Below are 12,691 nucleotides of genomic sequence, written 5' to 3' on the forward strand. Positions count from 1 at the left end.
CACGGAGTCTCAGTCCGACAGGACTAAGCATGAATACCTGATTTCCTGGAAGACTAGTTTTTTTTTTTGGCGTATAAAGAATCATCAGATGCTCTGGTTTTGGTAAAATAGGATTTTTAGACAATTGAAGCTATCATGACCGTATGTTTCCCAATTCTGGGCTTTTAAAGTTCATGTATTTAACAACTTTTTTTTTTTTAATAGCACCTTGTTTCAGTCAGTGGTTGCATGCTTAAATCTGATTTTCTGGCCTGGCATTCTGTAGGGTATTTTCATAATTGTATCCCGGTTTTTTCCTCTCTTTCCGCAATATTTTCTACAGTGCATTTTATGTTTGGTGTCCAAGTACCAGTGCTGTCAGTCCAGGATACTTCCCTACACCTCTCCTCATTTGTGTGCCCTTTTGTTGCCTAAGCCTTGCTTATAGCTTGTGTCTGTATGTTAGTGTGAAGACAGCTGGGTGTTGTCTGACACTTCTGAAGTTCTCTTCTGGAGTGAATCACTTGACCATTTCCAACCTGACAGTGTATATAACAGTCAGTTTCTTGTTTCTCATCTGATTTTTTCACTCTTATCCTCATTCAGTTAAAAAAATTTCTTTAATGAGTCATATATGTTCATACCAATATCTCATGAGATAACATTCTACCCATTTTAAATTGTGCCTTGGAAATTCAAATCATTTAAAAATAATCATATTGGCAACAAAATCACTTCCTTCTTATACCTTGTATTTTATGCTGAATTCCATATTAACTTTGTCAGGATGTCCTAAATAGTTCTACAGTCAACTTTTTAAAAAAATTTAATATGATAAATTGTGTGTGTGTGTGTGTGTATATATTTATACACATAGATAAATGTATATAATTATAAAGATTTGGCAATTAGAGCTATTTTTTTCTCCACAGTAATTGGTGCTTAAGTTGCTTAAATGGAAGCACCAGCTGAAAATCCTACCTTGAAAAATTAACATCTGGATAATCTCTTGTGGTCTCCTCTACAGGTTTGGCTGGTAGAAGACCAAAAGGGAGCACTGAGAATTGAAAGTGCTTATTTTTCATATTCAAGAAAGGTAAAGGCTGTTCTTCAGTCAAAGTCCCAAGTTGTGAACAAGTAACCACTGGTAATCAAGATAACTTCCAATTAATTCAAAAGCTCTGAAAATGAATCAGTAACATCACACCAGTGACTCTGGTTCCAAAAATGAGCAAGTCAACAGCAGCCTCACCACAGTCTTATGAAACTGGGCAAATTGATTCCAACGTTACACTTGTGGACAATAGCTGGGCAAAAGTGCCTTGCTCCAGTGACCACACTGCAGGTATTTCATCAGCCCTTTTGGTTTCCCTAAATCCTGCTGCACCATTGTAAATAGTTTATGTATTACATTCTTCTCTATTACTCTGTTTGTGTTATCTCTCTCCTCTGTAAAGCTCTCCCTCTCCCTGCACCATTGAGGACACAGTGAGAAGGCAGCTATTTTCAAGCCAGAAGGAGAACTCTCACCAGGAACTGAATTTGTTGGTACCTTGATCTTGGACATCTCAGCTTCTAAAACTGTGAGAAATAAATGTTTATTGTTTAAGCCACCCTGTTCATGGTATTTTGTTATAGCAGCCTGAACTGACTAATATAGGAACTGTTCAAGAAAACTAACTCCCTAGTTTTTGTGAAAGTGATTCTGTTAGCCTTTGACATCTTTACAAGGACGTGATGGTCAAATGAAATAATGGATTTGGACGACATTGTGATGTCTAAAGTAGAGGTTTCCACACCTTGCTGAGTGTAACAGTCACTTATAGATAGTACATTTTTTGAAAGAAAACCCTTGGGCTCTCTACTCCTAGTGCTTCTGATGAAGGAAAAGAGTTAATTAGAGGAGTTAAGAAGTTCTTTAAGGAGTTCTTAAAGGACTCCTCTAATAATTCTCATATATCACCAAGTTTGGGATGCATTACTTTGAAACAGCTGCTCTAAATTGTCCTTGAAGGTGGTGACTTTAAAAAAAAATATTTATTTCACTACACTGGGTCTTAGTTGCAGCACTCGGAATCTTTGATCTTTATTGTGGCATGCAGGGTCTTTTTAGTTGTGGCATGTGGGATCTAGTCCCTTGACCAGGGATTGAACTGCAGTCCCCTGCACTGGGAGCATGGTGTCTTAGCCACTGGACCACCAGGGAAGTCCTGAAGGTAGGTAAACTTCTGAGAGTTGGGTACTGAGATGTCCCTTTAAAGTATTCTCTTCCGGGGTACTGTACCTTAGTACTGTTCGTCAGGTGTTTCTGGTTCTCCCCTCGTCCAGACACATGGGAGTAATGTACTTCCTGCTCACTTGTGTGGGGTGAGGCCGTGTCACTCACCACCTAGACCATTTCCTCTGACTCCTCTCAGTTTTTCAGCTCCTGACTGGCCTGCCTCCACAGACCTGGGCCAACACTCGTCCAGTCTCCTGTTACATTCTTGACTCAGAGAGCAAATACAGTCAAGGGGGTTTTGACACAAACAAACCCCCCTTCATTGATCGTGCTCCCTCATCCAGTTATTCTTCTATTTTTCCCCTTTCTTTTGGCGAGACATCTCGACATTTTTCCCATTTCTCTTGGCGAGAAAGAAGAGTTACAGTATTATCCTGTAGTATTCCAGTGGCTGAATCATTGTGTAACATGATCACTGCTTGACCCTTACAGGTCTTGCCTCTATATATTTTGCTTTGAGGTCCAGGACTGTGATGGTAAAAGCTGTATGATATTTACTGCATTTGAAAGACAATTTTTGTTTAGTCTTGTTTTGTGAGCATCCATGGATAAGTATGTTCAGATCTAAGGAAAAGTAAAAAACTGTTAGAAGTCAGGTGGTGTGATATTTAGGGGAATTATGGGCTAAAATCCTTCTCTTGACCAGGTCGCAAGGTAGTTAATAGGTTCTTGTAAGACAGAGAGTGAAAAGTTCAGAATACCAAGGGACAGATTCAGTCAGAAATGCCCTTTTGCTGCTGCTGCTAAGTCGCTTCAGTTGTATCCAACTCTGTGTGACCCCATGGACTGCAGCCTACCAGGCTCCTCCGTCCATGGGATTTTCCAGGCAAGAGTACTGGAGTGGGGTGCCATTGCCTTCTCTAATACAACGTGGTTGCTAGATACTATCCCTACTAGATTCTCAATTCTCTGCTGATGTAGCTTCTTTCCTTGAATTATTCAAAAAGCTTAAAGAGTGAAAACAGCCAAACGAGAGAAATATCTTTGTTTAAGCTCCATGATGTAATCTGGTCACTGCTTCATTTTTCATACACCAAAGAACATCAACAAAATGATGATACTCAAGCTCAATTTTACCTTTCACAGGGCATTGAGAAGTAGATTTTCTCTCTTCTCTAATAGAAATATTCAAAAGTTCTCATGCCACAGAGAAAGACAAAATGATTAAAAATGATTGCTTGTGGTTGTTTCCTCCCCTGGTTATAGGCTATATAAATTACTCCTGGGAACAAAAGAGCATGTTTTATGCAGCACTGTTATCCAGGAGATGGCTCATTTTTTATCCCAGAGGAAGGAAGGATGGTCATTTGGCCAAAGGCCAAGAAACCTTGGCCAAGTTTTCTAGGAGCCCCCTGACAAAGACTGGGCTGGACAAAGAAGGGAAACTTTTGTTTATTAAATATTTTTTCTTTAAAAGTGATCAGACTGTGAATGAATTTTGTTTTAGGTTTTTTCAAATATTTTGCAAATGAAAATTTAAAATCAATGAAATGAGTGAAAAGATGAAAAAACAGAAACTTTGGAAACAGGTTCCTGTCTCACGAAGCCTTGCTGAGAGAAAAAAAGAGGAATAAGTGGATGTTTTGCTTGTGTTTTTACGATTGGAGCAGCTCGAATGGGTTTGTTTGCTGGGGAAATACTCTCAGTGAAGATGAGGTCATAGCTACTGGAGAGAATGATGTGGAAGAAAGGAAATCCCTGGGGGAAATGAGCTAGGATCCCAAAGAGAAAGGAAAGTGGAAAGGAGAAAGGGCTAACTGGGCTTTGTAGAGATGATATAGGCTTCCCTAGTGGCTCAGATGGTAGACTCTGCCTGCAATGTGGGAGACCTGGGTTCAGTCCCTGGGTTGGGAAGATCCTTGGAAAAGGGAATGGCTATCCATTTCAGTGTTCTTGCCTGGCGAATCCCATGGACAGAGGAGCCTGGTGGGCTGTAGTCCATGGGGTTTCAAGAGGTGATATGTGTGAGGCAGGTGAGAAAATCATTCAAGTGATTGTCTATAGCATCAATGTTGAATTGAGATAAAAGTGAACCTGGAAGGAGGCTGCCTGTGGGTTGCTTTTTATCTGGAAGAAAATGGAGCCATCTAGACACTGGGGGTGGTCCTGAAGAACAGTTCAATTCAGTTCAGTCGCTCAGTGGTGTCTGACTCTCTGCGACTCCATAGACTGCAGCACGCCAGGCCTCCCTGTCCATCACCAACTCCCGGAGTTCACTCAAACTCATATCCATTGAGTTGGTGATGGCATCCAACCATCTCATCCTCTGTCATCCCCTTTTCCTCCTGCCCTCAATCTTTCCCAGCATCAGGGTCTTTTCAAATGAGTCAGCTCTTTGCATCAGGTGGCCAAAGTATTGGAGTTTCAGTTTCAACATCAGTCCTTCCAATGAACACTCAGGACTGATCTCCTTTAGGATGGACTAGTTGGCTTTCCTTGCAGTCCAAGGGACTCTCAAGAGTCTTCTCCAACACCACAGTTCAAAAGCATCAGTTCTTCAGCACTCAGCTTTATAGTCCAGCTCTCACATCCATACAGGACTACTGGAAAAACCATAGCCTTAACTAGACGGACCTTTGTTGGCAAAGTAATGTCTCTGCTTTTTAATATGCTGTCTAGGTTGGTCATAACTTTTCTTCCAAGGAGCAAGCGTCTTTTAATTTCATGGCTGCAATCACCATCTGCAGTCATTTTGGAGCCCCACAAAATGAAGTCTGCCACTGTTTCCACTGTTTTCCCATCTATTTGCCATGAAGTGATGGGACCAGATGCCATGATCTTAGTTTTCTAAGTTTTTCCAAGCCAGGCTTCAACAATACTTGAACCATGAACTTCCAGATGTTCCAGCTGGTTTTAGAAAAGGCAGAGGAACCAGCAATCAAATTGCCAACACCTGCTGGATCGTCAAAAAAGGAAGAATGTTCCAGAAAAACATGTATTTCTGAAGAAAAGAGCAAGCATAATTACTTCAAACTTAATTTTGTTATATGACCTTCAGTTTGTCTTTAGGCAATGTATAATGACATAGAAATTATTGAATAGTAATATAGTAGTTAAAAATGAAAGAAATCTTTCACCTGCTGTTACAATAAAGACCTTTTAAAAGACCTTTTTATATAAGAAGTGTTTCATAAGCAAGTTGCTCTTTTAAAGAGCCCTTGGTAATGTAAGTTGTATTATGCACTTAGCTGACATTTTATGAGTGCTTCATGTTAATCATACTACGTTTTTCTTGGTATAGATATGGAAATCTGGTTAGCTCAACATCTAAAAATTCAGTATTAATGCAGCTCAACATTTTACTTTCAGATACATGTAGACTGTAAATTATAACCTTTATATATTTACATAGAGTGTTATATACAAAGGACAAAGTTTTCCCAAGACAGATTGCTTAAAAATATAAAATATAAATTTTATTTCAGAGGAAAACAAAGTTTTAACCAGCAAAGGTCTGAATCTTTACAATGATTTCAACACAAATAGGCAAGTTATATTTGCACATATGTCTAGATATCAATACACCTAGGAAATTTCTCTAGTGGCAAAAATTAGATTTTATTTATTTATTTCCATCCTTTGTGCTTTCACAGTATACCTACAGTAAATAAATTGTGTGTAATACTAACTAAAGTTTAGAGGCCAAAAAGAATATGAATGTAAATCAGCAACATTCTCAATTGCTAGTCTATAAGTGTTCTTCCTAGTAGGCGTTTCATCATTGAAGAAATATAATTCTCTAATTTTAAAAGAAACCTCAAAATAAGCTAACTCTTGTGGATTTGCATTATGTGTAAGCACAGTTGTCTGTCTGTCTTCTGTCTAACACTGAGATCAAATTCCCATAAAAATTTATTATTTTAACTATGTACAGTTATTCAGTGCCATTAATTACGTCATGCAAATAATATCACTGCCTAATTCTAGAACATTTTCATCACTCCCAAAGAAATCCTGTCCCATTAGTCATTTACCTTCCCCCTCAAGACCCCAGCCTCTGGCAACCCCTAATCTACTTTCAGTCTCTACTGATTTGCCTATAATGAATGTTTAATCTAAATGCAATTACATATGTAAACCTATGGCTGATTCATGTTGATGTGTGGCAGAAAGCCACACAATATTGTAAAGTGATTATCTTTCAATTACAAATAAATTTAAAAGATAAATGCAACTACATAATATGTGGCCTTTTGAAACTGGCTTCTCTTGGCTTCATGTTTTCAAGGTTTATCCTACTTGTATCATGTAAGAGTACTTCTTCCTTTTTTAGGCTGAACAGTACTCTGTCACATGTATGTACCATTTTTGTTTATCCATTCTTCAATTAAGGAACATTGGGTTGTTTCTGCCTTTTGTCTATAATGAACAGTGATGCTATTAACACTGGTGTACACACTTTTGTGTAGTTAAGCTCTCAAATTTCTCAGAATTTCAGCATTACATAGTAACTATGTTTAACATTTTGTGGAACTGCCAGCCAAACTTTTCCACAGCAGTCATACTTTTTTCATTTCCCACCAACAGAAACTTAGGAAGATTCTGTATTTTCCATATCCTTGTCAACACTTGTTACTTTTCATTTTTCAGAATATTTTTAAAGTATAGCCATCCTAGTGGGTATGAAGTGGTATTTCATTGTGGTTTTGGTTTGAATTTATCTAATGACTAATGGTGTTGAGCATCTTTTCATGTGTTTATTGACCATTTGTATATATATTACAGACATGTATATTTGAGTTATTTGCTTATTTTTGAGTCATTTCTCTTTTGAGTTGTAGGAATTTTTTTGTATTCTGGATACTAGACCCTTATCAGTTTTATATTTGTAATATTTTCTCCCATTCCGGGTTGTATTTTATTTTGTTTATAATGTCCTTAATGCAGAAAAATTTTAAATTTTGATGTTAATTTTTTTCTTTTGTTGCCTGTGCTTTTACTAAACCATTGCCTAACTCAAGATGAAGAAGATTTTCACCTGTGTTTCTTTCTAAAAGTTTTACAGTAGTATCTCTTACATTTAGGTCTTTTATCCATTTTGATTTCATTTTCATATGTGGTGTGAAGGTCCAAATTAATCTTACATGTGGATCTCTAATTGTTGAACTCCATCTGTGTCTTGTTGCTGTTGAGCCATCTACGGTGGCCAGGCAGGAAGTCATTTTTCCCTAGGTGTTAACCTAAAACAAATAAACTACTAGGTAGTTCTCCAGCAAAAATGACGTTATTTAGAATCAGCAGAGAATCACAATTTGGGCTCTATTGTCATGGTGAACCATCTGCAAGTTCCCACTCAGCAAGGGAAACAGAGCAGTTTTATACAGGGAAGAATGAAGGCGGGTGGCTACAAAACAGCAGAGTCCAGTGCTTTTCACTGGCTGAGTCCTTGCCAGGGAAGGAGTCTGTCTTCTTTTTCTTGGACTCTGCTGTCGTTGCAGGGCATGAGGGCTTTCCCTGCTGGTGTCTTGACTGTATTTGAATGAGATTTCTGTTTATTAATTTCTTTACATTTTTCCCTTTTGATGAAGACCTCAACCTGAAAGCGTCATGAGTAAGAGTCAGGTTTTCCAGTGTTAGAGGCTTGTTGTCCTTCAGTGCCAGAATGGACCTTTCTGTCCATAGTGTCTCTTATGGAAGAGCAAGTGGTCATATTGGGAAACTAATAAGGCCACATTTAAGTAATAATGAAGAGTAAGCATGAAGACTCTCAGACTCTTTTATCTGAAGTTCATATATTATCAAGGTCATGGACATTGGAGATCATTTGATGTGTTATGTCATCATCATCATCAGCCCCATCTGGATATGTTGAGAAAGCCATCTCATCAGTTACTATCTGCTTTGATTCCAGGAAATCGTTACTTTCAGGTTACCAAATGATGTGTAGGTCCAGTCGATTTTGGTGCTTACTTTAGGTGTATCACATGAATCCAAGAGTCTATTCCCTGGAAATTGGTAGTACCAGCTTTGGTTTAGTTCAGTTGCTAAGTCGCGTCCGACTTTTTGTGACCCCATGAACTGCAGCACACCAGGCTTCTCTGTCCATCACAAACTCCTGGAGCTTGCTCAAACTCATGTCTATCTAGTTGGTGATGCCATCCAACCGTCTCATCCTCTGTCGTCCCCTTCTTCTGCCTTCAATCTTTCCTGGCATCAGGGTCTTTTCCAGTGAGTCAGTTTTTCACATCAGGTGGCCAAAGTAATTGGAATTTCAGCTTCAGCATCAGTCCTTCCAATGGATATTTAGGACTGCCTTCAGGATTAACTGGTTTGATCTCCTTGCACTCCAGGGAACTCTCGAGAGTCTTCTCCAACACCACAGTTCAAAAGCATCAATTTTTTAATGCTCAGCCTTCTTTGTGGTCCAACTCTCACATCCGTACATGACTAATGGCAAAACCATAGCCTTGACTAGACGGACCTTTGTTGACACAGTGATGTCTCTGCTTTTTAATATGCTGCCTAGGTTGGTCATAGCTTTTCTTCCAAGGAGCAAGCGTCTTTTAATTTCATGGCTGCATCACCATATGCAGTGATTTTGGAGCCCAAGAAAATAAAGTTTCTCAATGTTTCCATTTTTTCCTCATCTATTTGCCGTGAAGTGATGGGACTGAGTGCCATGATCTTCATTTTTTGAATGTTGAGTTTTAACCCAGCTTTTTCATTCTCCTCTTTCACTTTCATCAAGAGGCTTTTTAGTTCCCCTTCACTTTCTGCCATAAGGGTGGTGTCATCTGCATATCTGAGGTTATTGGTATTTCTCCCGACAATCTTGATTCCAGCTTATGCTTCATTCAGCCCAGCATTTCACATGATGTTCTCTGCATATAAGTTAAATAAGCTTGGTGACAATATACAGCCTTGACATTTTCCTTTCCCAATTTGGAACCATCTGTTGTTCCATGTCTGGTTCTAACTGTTGCTTCTTGACCTGCATACAAATTTCTCAGGAGGTAGGTCAGGTGGTCCAGTATTCCCATCTCTTTTAAGAATTTTCCACAATTCGTTGTGAACTGTGGCTTTAGCATAGTCAATGAAGCAGAAATAAATGTTTTTCTGAGTCTCTTGCTTTTTCTATGATCCAACAGATGTTGGCAATTTGATCTCTGGTTACTCTGCCTTTTCTAAATCCATCTTGAACATCTGGGAGTTCTTGGTTCACGTATTGTTGAAGCCTTGCTTGGAGAATTTTGAGCATTACTTTGCTAGCATGTGCTGCTGCTGCTAAGTCACTTCAGTCGTGTCCGGCTCTGTGTGACCCCATAGATGGCAGCCCACCGGTTCCGCTGTTCCTGGGATTCTCCAGGCAAGAACACTGGAGTGAGTGGGTTGCCATTTCCTTCTCCAAGGCATGAAAGTGAAAAGTGAAAGTGAAGTAGCTCAGTCGTGTCCGACTCTTGGTGACCCCATGGACTGCAGCCTACCAGGCTCCTCTGTCCATGGGATTTTCCAGGCAAGGGTACTGGAGTGGGGTGCCAGTGCCTTGAATGAGTGCAATTGTGAGGTTAGTTTGAGCATTCTTTGGCATTGCCTTTCTTTGGGATTGGAATGACAGCTGACCTTTCCAGTCCTGTGGCCACTGCTGAGTTTTCCTAATTTACTGGCATATTGAGTGCAGCTCTTTCACAGCATCATCTTTTAGGATTTGAAATAGCTCAACTGAAATTCCATCATTCCACTATCTTTATTCTTAGTGATGCTTCCTAATGCCCACTTGACTTTGCATTCCAGGATGTCTGGCGCTAGGTGAGTGATCACACCATTGTGGTTATCTGGGTCATTAAGATCTTTTTTGTATAGTTCTTCTGTGTATTCTTGCCACCTCTTCTTCATATCCTCTGCTTTTGTTAGGTCCATACCGTTTCTGTCCTTTATTGTACCAATCTTTGCATGAAATAGGCCCTTGGTATCTCTAATTTTTTGAAAGAGATCTCCAGTCTTTCCCATCCTACTGTTTTCCTCTATTTCTTTGTATTAATCTTTGCATTGATCACTGAGGAAGGCTTTCTTATCTCTTGCTGTTCTTTGGAACTCTGCATTCAGATGGATATATCTTAACCAGTGTTGGTTAGCAGTACTGATAAGGTTGAAGAGAGTCTCTCTGGCTATGCCATTTTCAGTAGAGAAAACCTCTAGGTTGCAAGGTGTGATGCTTAAGTCTCCTAAGAGTGCACTGTGAAAGACTATTCTACCAATCTTGTTTCTTTGTTTTTGGCCATGCTGTGTGGCATGGGGGATCTTAGTTCCCCAGCAAGGGTTCAAACCTGAGCCCCTGCAGTAGAAGCATGGAGTTGTAACCATTGGACTACCAGAGAAGTACCAAGACATGGTTATTTTTAGTGTTAATAGAACAGTAAGATCTTTACAATATCAGATGGTGTTTCCTTTTGTCAATTGCCGGTCAAAAGAGGCAAGAGGCAAGTGCCTTGGGCATCCTCTGACTGTCTCAAAGGGTTAAGAGTTACAAAAAGGCTGGATCTAAGATTTAGAAGGAGCAATGGCACTATTTTTGGTCAAGGCATTTAAAAGTCAGCTGCAGTCCCTTGTGATGGGGGAAGGGGAAAGTGAAAGAGAAGTCGCTCAGTCCTGTCAGACTCTTTGCTACCCCATGGTGTGTAGCCTGCAAGAAGATTCAACCAGTGCATCCTAAAGGAAATCAGTCCTGAATACTCATTGGAAGGACTGATGTTGAAGCTGAAACTCCAGTACTTTGGCCACCTGATGCAAAGAGCTGACTCATTTGAAAAGACCCTGATGCTGGGAAAGACTGAAGGCGGGAGGAGAAGGGGATGACAAAGGATGAGATGATTGGATGGCATCACCAACTCAATGAACATGAATTTGAGTAAGCTCCAGGAGTTGGTGAAGGACAAGGAAGCCTGGCATGCTGCAGTCCATGGGGTCGCAAAGAGTTGGACACAACTGTGCGACTAAACGGAACTTCCTTGCTGGAACTCAGCCAATAAAAAGCCATGGACTCTGTTTACTACAGTCCTCTCAACTTCCTCTTCCTCTCAGTAAGAGCACTCTCTTTCCCTTGCCCTGTTGGGACTTGCCGGTGGATCGCTATGGTCTTAGCTCTGTAGCTCAGCCACGTCCAACTCTCTGTCCATGGAATTCTCCAGGCAAGAATACATGAGTGGGTTGCCATTTCCTTCACCAGGGGATCCTCCTGACCCAGGGATTGAATCCAAATCTCCTGCATCTCCTCCACGGGGAGGCGAATCCTTTACTACTGAGCCACCTGTAACCAACCCCAAATAGCAATTTTCTGCTCATCTCAAAGAAGTGGCAGTTTGATTTTTTTAGGTCAACATTTTCGTGGCTTTATGGGGACCATCAAAGACTCCCAGCGGCTCCAGGGCTAGTGAACAGGTGCGACATCCACACTGTCCCCTCATCTAAAAGGCTTGCCTTGTCAACCCTGGAGTTTAAAGGCACATCTTTCTCCTGGATCCGAACTTATTCCCACTTTGCATCTGAAGCTCTTCAGGCTTTATTTGGGTCTACTTTAAGGTTTTGTCATTTCTGGTTAAGGCCCTGCTCTGTATGCGAGTGTTCATGTGGCACTCAAGTGTGAGTTTGAGATCAGATTATTTCAACTGAAACTGGCCAAGAAGCATTCAGTCCTTTCCTTCAACAACAGAGGTGTTTCAGTGAAATTTCACCATTTTTCAGTCTTTACCCTGTTCCTTTGGAATAGGGGCTATTCTATGGGAACTGACTGAGAATGCTGTAGTCTGGCTTCTCTGGGACCAAACTGTTCCCTTCAAAATGGCTCGTATTAAGCCTGCAAGTTGAGTTGTTTGAACTGTTTAAGGTCTTTGAGCTGTAAGTTTAACTGCTTAAAAATTATTCTTTTACTCTGGAAAATCTCTGAGAAACGAGATTTCAGTTATCTAAAATTTGAGGGTGCCCCCCACCACCAAGATTCCCTGACAGCTCAGACGGTAAAAAGTCTGCCTGCAATGTGGGAAAACCAGGTTTGATCCCTTGGTGGGGAAGATCCCCTGGAGAAGGAAATGGCAACCTACTCCAATATTCTTGCCTAGAAAATCCCATGGATGGAGGAGCCTGGCAGGCTACACACCATGGGGTAGCAAAGAGTCTGACAGGACTGAGCGACTTCTCTTTCACTTTCCCCTTCCCCCACCACAAGGGACTGCAGCTGACTTTTAAATGCCTTGACCAAAAATAGTGCCATTGCTCCTTCTAAATCTTAGATCCAGCCTTTTTGTAACTCTTAACCCTTTGAGACAGTCAGAGGATGCCCAAGGCACTTGCCTCTTGCCTCTTTTGACCGGCAATTGACAAAAGGAAACACCATCTGATATTGTAAAGATCTTACTGTTCTATTAACATTAAAAATAACCATGTCTTGGTACTTCTCTGGTAGTCCAATGGTTACAACTCCATGCTTCTACTGCAGGG

At 40.4% G+C, this 12,691-nt stretch overlaps 1 long non-coding RNA gene across 1 annotated transcript in view; it reads left to right on the forward strand.

Moving 5' to 3' along the window:
• The first annotated feature begins 842 nt into the window (after positions 1 to 842).
• LOC104993172 overlaps positions 843 to 12,691 on the forward strand; it is a 53,760-nt gene continuing 41,911 nt past the window's right edge. The window contains exons 1-2 of the long non-coding RNA XR_825803.1: positions 843 to 1,324; positions 1,437 to 1,562. This is a non-coding gene — a long non-coding RNA (uncharacterized LOC104993172). The remainder of the gene's footprint in view (positions 1,325 to 1,436; positions 1,563 to 12,691) is intronic.

Source organism: Bison bison, unplaced genomic scaffold, assembly GCF_000754665.1.
Source record: "Bison bison bison isolate TAMUID 2011002044 unplaced genomic scaffold, Bison_UMD1.0 scf7180017864235, whole genome shotgun sequence".
Taxonomy (NCBI): domain Eukaryota; kingdom Metazoa; phylum Chordata; class Mammalia; order Artiodactyla; family Bovidae; genus Bison; species Bison bison.